This window comes from Melanotaenia boesemani, chromosome 15, assembly GCF_017639745.1.
Source record: "Melanotaenia boesemani isolate fMelBoe1 chromosome 15, fMelBoe1.pri, whole genome shotgun sequence".
In the NCBI taxonomy this organism is placed as follows: Eukaryota; Metazoa; Chordata; class Actinopteri; order Atheriniformes; family Melanotaeniidae; genus Melanotaenia; species Melanotaenia boesemani.
In genome coordinates this window covers 11116315-11124077 of record NC_055696.1, presented here as the reverse complement: position 1 = coordinate 11124077, position 7763 = coordinate 11116315, and the positions used below count along the sequence as shown (strand labels likewise).

Below are 7763 nucleotides of genomic sequence, written 5' to 3'. Positions count from 1 at the left end.
AAAAAATGGCATGTTTTCTCTGGTATTTTTGTTGTTAATGTTTTGCATCTTTGCACCACTATGCTGCAAATTTAAATTTAAATTTAGTAGATTAAAGGAAATTAGCAGTGAAGTGCCAAGTGGTGATCAATTTTACATCACTGCTGAAAATTTACTGGTCCACTGCATGGTCTTTGGAGTTATGAAGTGTAAAATAATTAATAGCTTAACAAAAACAATGCATATTTGCATAAAAGGACATTTATTAGAAATTTATGTGTAAAGAATTAGTTATAAATTTAATTAATTTGCATGAGATGCAGAAATTGAGAAGAAATTTACACTTCATTTACCAGTTAGCAACTGATTAGCCTAGATTTAACAACTGATTTTTTTTTGTTCTGCAAAGTGTAAATGGTGTCTAGGGAAATAACAAACTATCAAACAATCGAGCACCCCCCCCCCCCCCCCCCCCCTAAAAAAGCAAAAACAACAATTATTAAACAGAATAGAAATATAAATAGAAACAATGTCTAAGGGCACTGACTTACCAACTGAGACATTAGCACAGCAGACTTTTGCTAAGCTAGGCTATCAAGTTACATGCTATAGCTTTACATATAAATAGGTATAGGCGTTAATGAATTTCTTTAATTTAAAAAAACGTCAGTCACAGGTATAAGAAAATCAGAGACCATTGCATATTTTCAGCTAAGGTGAATACTTTATTCATTAACAGCTTGTAAATATAAGGTCTGAGCTAGCTGCTCTTGTCATGGGATTGGTGGTTGATTTGATCAGTCTGACATGTCCTCATCCAGCCAGCATGTTGCAATGAGAGCTACAGACCATTCATTATCATGAAATTTGGCATCACAGATCAAAGGAAAGAAAAATAAACCCCAGAAAATGAGCATCCTTTGTATCTTTGATGATGAAAGCACACATCCACAAACACGCTGAAGCCTAAATATAACATTTAATCAAGTTTCTAATTGTGGTATCCATTCAGACTACACATTATACGATGTCTTGTTTGGAGCTCGTTTTACACTGTATGTTTATATTAGGAAATAAAGCCTATACTGAATTTTGTTCAGTTTTGCTTTTCATTGATCATTGTGTTTTAGCTGAATCTTTTCTTTTTTAAATAAAAAAATTGCTGATGTACAGCAGCAATAGTGAGCATTTCTATGGATTTAAAAGATCTACAAAACTGACTTTAAAACTTAAAATAGTAAATGGTTTTGAGAAATGTTTGAAGGGTTTGCAGACATTCACAGTTTATGAAACAAGTATATCCTACTTTTATAATGACCAATGATTCTCATTTTTCTAACACAACTATTTTCCATCATCAATAGCAAAGTGCTGCACAACAGAACAAATCATAACAGACACACAGGTTGAAGGTAAAAGAAATAAAAAAGCACAAATAGTAAAAATACTAGTAAAAGACAAATAAATAATAATCTTTGGGCAAAAGAGCTTAAAAAAACGGAAAAAAAATCAATTGTAAAAAATTGAAAAATGAATTTAAACTGGTCAACATTGTAAGAGCTACTCATTGTCTGCCATCCTACGCAATGGCCATCTAATTTGCAGATTGTTTTAAAGCTGTTTGTCATCTTGTTGGTTTTTGAACCAGATTTAATCGTATTTTGAAGGAATATTAGGAAAGTTAGATTACACTAAGAACCTCAGGATGCAAGTGTATGATCACACAATCACAACTTAATAATCAATATTTTGCCTGAAGCTGTACCCTGCCTTATCATCTTGCATTATGGACATAACTTATTAAATGAATGTGCCATATTAAACTAATATGTTTTCTAACAATAGTCACTCATCTAATTGTCTGAACTGAACAAACTGTCTGATGAGCAAGTCATTGATGAAGACTCCAGTGGCAAGAATGATGAACATGAGCAGTACGACCAGCTACCTGACTGACAAAGTGTGGTCATCAGAATTTTGTACTGTGCCAAGCAGTTCTAGCCTCTCCTCTCTTTGACACAGAGAAATGGATAGACTGGCCATTATGTGGATCTGTTTTTGACCAGATTCCAAGGCTGTTAAGGAAGTATTATAACACATGATTAACCTTTTTTTCTTACCCTTATTTTTCTTCTCTTGAATATAAACTCCTGCTCTGACCAGTGCCTATATACATCATGCACCATTAGACTTGAAGGTTAAGATGCAAATTTGATTATCATTATTTTTCCTGTAATTGCACTGTATTAAATTAATTAGATCTCTTCCTTCTTCTTCTTTCTTCCAGTTTGCACAAGAAAATTATAAAGAATGTGGACTGCAAAAGAGACAGCATGTGGACAGGTTGTTAGAGTGAAATTATCGTTCAGTTGTCCACTTACAACATAGATGTTTCATCCTTCTCATCTACAATGCCCATTTTGACAAGAAACATTAAAGACATTTCGATGGGGAACCCGATAAAGCAGTATCCCACTACGTTACACACAGCTCCAGCTGTTTGCATGTCTGCCCCTCTAAATACCTCCTGTCACTCCCTGTAGAGGTAAAACCATTAAATATCTAAATATGTGAGCCAACATGTAAGGGTTATTTTGACCTGCAAAGGATGGATGAAACAGTACATCTTTATGATATGAGCAACGCTTTGAATATCTCTAAATGTAAGGACATAAATAGGGGATAAAAACATGGACAGGTAAGTCCAAGGTATTTTTTAAGCTCATAACATCTTCTATCATATGTGGGAAAGTAACAGAGCAAATAGCGAAAACTCCCAGCATACTGGCTGGTACTGACTGTATACTGGTGTTACACGTTGACATTAGAAGAGATGCCAGTTTCTGAGAACAGAAAAAACTAATTAATGCTACACAGATGTCAACATGTACTCACTTGTCTGTGCTGAAAATGTAACCAATCACATCTTTAGCTACACCGAGACAAGCTCCAATGAAACAAGAGACAATAGCTGGATTGAGTCTAAGAAACATGCAATTATTATTTGATTAAAGCTGGAGATAGATGAAAGCATAACACTAACCAAAATATAAAAAAGACTTTATCTTTTCTGTAAACTTTAACAAAGGAAAATGGATCCAACAACTCACATAAACATAACCAACCTTTATTGTAGTCAAGTTTTAAAATTAATCAATGTGTTAAAAGTGATTAAATTTCCTTATTTGTTGGCAATTTTAAGCAAATCTAAGCACACAGACAAATATGCAACGTTCTGTATCTGCATAAGAATGGCTGCAGCATTGCTTTTGGTCATTACTTAATGGAAATTAAGTTGACAGTTGACGTGGCTCTTTGGAATATACATGTTTTTGCCAGAGTACATTTTTCATTCCTACATGCACAGATGATGGAAACCTTGCTTAACAGTTTGGTTTGCTCTGTATTCTCAGCACCAAGAGCATTGCCAACCCAAACACTGGCAGCAACAGTGAAACTCATGGGAAACTGTTGAACAGGATGTAATAACTACAAACATTTATGTCAGAGACAAAATGGTGAAGATTTATGAGGTTGCAAATGTCAGAGCTATCTAGGTATTTGCATGAGGGAATGGACTGGTATGGAGACATGGACATGGTAGGGAGGAGCAAGGTTATGGATGACCTTGTAGGTGAACAGCAGGATTTTGAAGTGGATGCGGAAGCCCGTGGAGCTGCTGCAAAACAGGGGTGATGATTAAAGTTAAAGTTAAAGTTAGTATTCATAGACAAAAGGTGATATTACCATGTAATCAATAGCAGCCAGTTCATAAACTACAGCCTGAGCTCCCATCTCTGTCTCACTGATGATACTTGCCAGGAACCCACCAATCTCATACAGCCGCCACTCTAAACAATGCATTACCATGCTTGGGATAGCCAGGCGGAGGAAAGAACCCCTTTCCTGCAGGCAATCCCCTGACCAACTTGAAAGACAATGGGAGGTATGAAGAGTTTTCTGGCAAGTACGAATGAACATTTTGAAGGCATATAATGTTTGTGATGCTGCATTTTACTAGGAAACTGTGTAAGACAGATTAATGTTGGACAAGGTATAAAATGGGGTGAGTTACACACTAAATGTTACTTTGTGGATGCTAAAAAGTGTACATAAAAGATTTTGATCTGCTCTTGTTTGGCAAGTTTTAAATAACATCTCAGTGTCTTAGCATGCTATATTTGTTAATTAATATCATAAAGCCAGTAGATAGCAAGTTATATTAGTATCAAGTTTATATAAATATAGGAAGGCTTTATGTATTATAAAAACTTTCTAGGAAATTGTGTGAATTTTTAAAAAAGTATTTTTACATTTGGCATTTATTGCAATTACCTTCAAGATAGTGTTGTATGCCACAAATAACTGTAACTTAGCCAGTCATGGCTAAGTTAGCTCAAAATAAAGTAAAGTGGTCAGCTGAACATAAAAACTTTCTCCATATAATTAATTTGCAAACAGTATGAAGTCAAGATATTTACAGTTTTTTTCTCATGAAATTTCTGACAGCCTTTAGTCTTGCAGCACATTCCAAAATACATTTAGATAATAGGTATAATCACATTTTTAAATGTCATCTCTTCATAACAATGCTTGAAAAATGATCTGGTTTTAAGCACATCAGAGGAAAGCACTAATTTCTAATAATATAACATCTTAAAGTGATGTGCAACAGTCTAAAATCACAGCATTTTTTATTAAAAATTTTTCCACATCCTGTTGGTTAAAGGTAATGGCAGTAGACAAGCCACTCCATTCCCTGTAACACTTTTATTTTCCAGCATGTCTTTGTAGTGTATGCAGTATGTGCTTTTACTTTATCTGGTTGAAAAATGGGTGCCGGTAAAGAGATGCTATCTTGAAGACAGCAGCCATTTCTTTCACTGTAGATTTTGGATACTGATTTGTCTGATCGCAATACACATTTCCACTCTGTGATGGTTAATTCTAGTTTAATATGCAGTTTTTTTGTACAGTAAAGATTTAAGTGGCATTTATTAATGTAATTCTGAATGATGGTGCTTGATAAAGGTTTCCCACAGTAATCCATTTTTCAAGGAATTATACAAGCTATTTTTGCACTCAAGTTTGCTGTCTTGCCCTTTACATACTTGGTTTCCTGTAGCTTGAATAGTTTAACCATATGTTGTACTGGGGTGGGAGAAATATGCCCATTCAAACATTTTTAAACAGGCCCATAGTGACCTTATAAGTTGGCTGACAAACTGTTGATTCTGTTGACATCACCTCTTTGAAATAAAATTTCTTATTAATTTATTTTATACTTGCTTGATTAAGGTTTAGTCACACAAACTTACCATCCCATGCTGGTCTATGCAGTCCTCTGGAGCAGATGTACACAAACAAGAGCACAGCCAAGGAATATTGTGAGATGGTACTGCAGCTGTAGATCCACTGCAGCCACATCAAGCAGAATAAACATCATAAGATAGAGAAAAGCAAAGGATACACTTACTCTTACATCCTCATACAAGAAAACCCCATAACATTTCTAGTAATCTGTTAAGGTTATTAATCGACATAATTTTCAAAAGTATAATGTCACCGGAAATTATTCATGAATAAGCAAAGTGATTGAAATAAATATTGGACGTGTGGTGGGTGTACTCATGCAACCCCCTCAGATCAAGAACACAGAGGAAAATGTAATTAATAACTGCATTTAAAGCATTCCTCGTGGCTCCAGATGTCACCTGGGACCACATGATGCCCTGTGAGTCTATCAGTTCCCCCTGCTTTTTTAACTCATACATTACACCACAGATAAACTTCCAGTCTGTTTTGTTTCTCTCACAAAATGACCTGATTTTGCAGATATTTACCACTGCAGCTGGTACATGAAAGAAGCCTGAAGAATTCAGCACACTGAATGGGCTTAATTAGATCAATAATGCAACACAGCAACAATTCCATACAGCACATATGGCGACACAAAGCTGAACTTACCGGCAGAGCAGGCATGAAGATCTTTACATACTGCTGAGAGTCTTTATAACAAACAGAAAAGAAAAAACTCACTCTAAATTGAGGTGTGTGTAAAAATTCAGCTGTAACTGCTGAGAAATAAGCTGTTTATATTGATAAAATGTAAATACCTGAGATATGAGAGTGTCACATGCTGATGCCAAACCACAGCCAATGGAAATACCACTGACCTTTATTACCTACTTACACTGAAATGGGATTTTATTAAATAAACTCTGGCAAGAAGAAATACACACTTGGAATAATTAATGTATGAGTGAAGTATCTATACTGAAATGCAAAAACAGAGCTATTAATTAAAGCACTCTTTAAAAGCACAATTCTATAAAGGGAGAAACAAAAGATCTCTCACTGCTATTGCTAATGCCACCCCTGCCAGCTCTGTTTTCCCCAGGTGACCGCAGAACACCATGCTGACGAAGCCGATCAGGAAGCTCATCAACTGTGAAATGAACTGAAAAACAAAATCAGGCTCCCTCGTTGTCGTAACATCAAAAACGTAAATGAACTTTGTCAATCATGAACATTAAACTGCAAATGTAACAAATAAAAGTAGCTGAATGATTTATGAATCATGAAAGTGATTTTTCAGGAGGCCTTGAGGTAAGAAAACATTTCCATTTTTCATAGCACCTTTGGTTTCATAACAACTCCTTCGTACTTCTAAATGTTATCTTTTTTTTATTACTTCTCTTTTTGGAACAAGGAGACAGTTTTTGATAGGTTTTTGGTATTAATAGTGTTAAACAGAAAGAAACTAAATTCCTTCATCAACGAAGTTGTGGCTTTGTGCAAGAAACTCCTTTTTACTCAAAAAGTTACAAGTTTCTGCAGAAAAGGTCTCTGTGCACATAAAGCACACTGTGGTTTTTAAAGGACACTAAGGCAAATTTTTCACAAATAAGTTCACAAATTTTAGGTCATGAGAGAATGAAAATGTTAATTGGATTTAGATTTTAATAATGTAGATATTACATGTAACATCTTCAACAAACTCTGCAATTGCTACTCTAGCCAACAACCCACTAAACACATCACTCTATACAGGTATCAAATCTTTTCAGCTGTTGGATTTAAACACAATCTTACCATAGGTCCTGCCAGTTTTATTCATTCTTGTAGTCCACAGACACCCTGGGGTTGATGCCTGTCAGGCAGGTACTGCAGCATGAGTCAACACTGCGAGAAGCAGGAGAAGGTGATTCGTCTGTTTTGGTCTGGTTATTTACTCCACAACATGTGCTTTTTGTAGCCAAATCTTTCATTCTCAAATAAGATTTGGCAGAAAACAGAACGCAGCCCCAAACTAAATCATAACAGTACTGTACAATTTCCCTCAGACACATAAGAAAGCTGGAAGTAATCAATAACTAATTACCAGTACAATAATCAATAACCCAGACTGTGTCTGGCCACCTTGCTCCCAGTGAGTGAAAGTGGACAACATGTAGGGGTGCTGCTTTGAGTCCCATCTCTCCACCTCTGTCTCAGACACACCTCACAGAAACTGTGCCAAAACCCCAGTAAGCTTTCACATAGATTCACTGGTGGACAAAAGTTTGTAGTTTTTTTTAGTCAAAATATAAATGCACACACATATAATTAAACATGGTGTCTGTAACAGAGCTTTCAGCGTATCTCTTCCTGCCTTAAGCAAAAATATTTACACAATGATAGTAAAAAATAAGTCTAAATATTTGAATTAAACTGATTGAAGGCCATTTTCACTAAAGGTTAATGACACATTGATGTCACTGCTATTGGTGTAATGGCACAAA

At 35.4% G+C, this 7763-nt stretch overlaps 1 pseudogene; it reads right to left on the bottom strand.

Moving 5' to 3' along the window:
* Nucleotides 1–2356: 2356 nt before the first annotated feature.
* LOC121654597 lies at nt 2357–7331 on the bottom strand (annotated as a pseudogene).
* Between the last annotated feature and the right edge of the window lie 432 nt (nt 7332–7763).